General features: G+C 30.4%; 1 protein-coding gene across 4 annotated transcripts in view; it reads right to left on the reverse strand.

The window, feature by feature from the left end:
- LOC107660851 (CASK interacting protein 2) overlaps positions 1–960 on the reverse strand; it is a 66188-nt gene that overhangs the window by 8479 nt on the left and 56749 nt on the right. The gene's annotated exons all lie outside the window — the stretch shown is intronic.

Consider the following 960-nt stretch of genomic DNA (forward strand, 5'->3'; position numbering starts at 1 on the left):
CGCATTGTGTATGTCTTTTTAATAACTATTGAATAACTTCATATTCATGTTTAGTATGTGTGTGTTTGAATCTTCTTGATCTTCTTGCTTCTTCCAATCAATACTTTGTCAAATATATCATATTCTTGTTATAGAAATTATGTCCAAAATGTCCAAAATAAATTCAGACCATGTGACTGATAAGATAACATTTGATTTATGAATTGGGAGGAGAAATATAGCAACACCCGAGCAAAGACGACATCTAATTGGTCAAAACACCATTTGGGAGGTGTCCAAAAGCCCAGTTTAAATACTCAGGAGATATTTCACATTTTCATTTCCTTAAACTCATTCTTTCCTTACTTTCTCGCTTTCTGCAACTTCTGCAACTTGACAGATTTCTGAAACTGAAGATGAAACTGAAGACCGGAGTAATTGCTGCTGAAAATTCAGAAAATTCAGCACAGGAATAAATTACATTTAAAATATATTAAAATTAGAGAACAGTTATTTTAAATAGTAAAAATGTTTTTGCTGTATTTTGGATCAAATAAATTCAGGCTTGGTGAGCAGAAGGAAATTCTTTAAAAACATTAAAAATCTTACTGTTCAAAAACTTAAGACTGGTAGTGTATGTCAGCCTATAGTTTGGTATAAGGTGAACATTAATTTATTTGTGCTGTTTTTTTTCTTAAATATTATATAGTTTTATAGGAGGAGGTTTCATAGACTTGGAAAATTCATTTTTCAGAAGTTTTTATATATAGACATCTGTTGTGGGTGTTCTTGGCCGTTTTTATGAGGCTTTTTTTTTATAGTGTTCATATCGATATCGGAATTACAGTGGTGTGAAAAAGTGTTGGGCCCCTTCCTGATTTCTTATTTTTTTTGCACGTTTGTCATACTTTAATGTTTCAGATCATCAAACAAATTTAAATATTAGTCAAAGATAATGCAAGTAAATACAAAATGCAGTTT

Source organism: Sinocyclocheilus anshuiensis, unplaced genomic scaffold (assembly GCF_001515605.1).
Source record: "Sinocyclocheilus anshuiensis isolate Anshui unplaced genomic scaffold, SAMN03320099.WGS_v1.1 scaffold2562, whole genome shotgun sequence".
NCBI classification, from domain to species: domain Eukaryota; kingdom Metazoa; phylum Chordata; class Actinopteri; order Cypriniformes; family Cyprinidae; genus Sinocyclocheilus; species Sinocyclocheilus anshuiensis.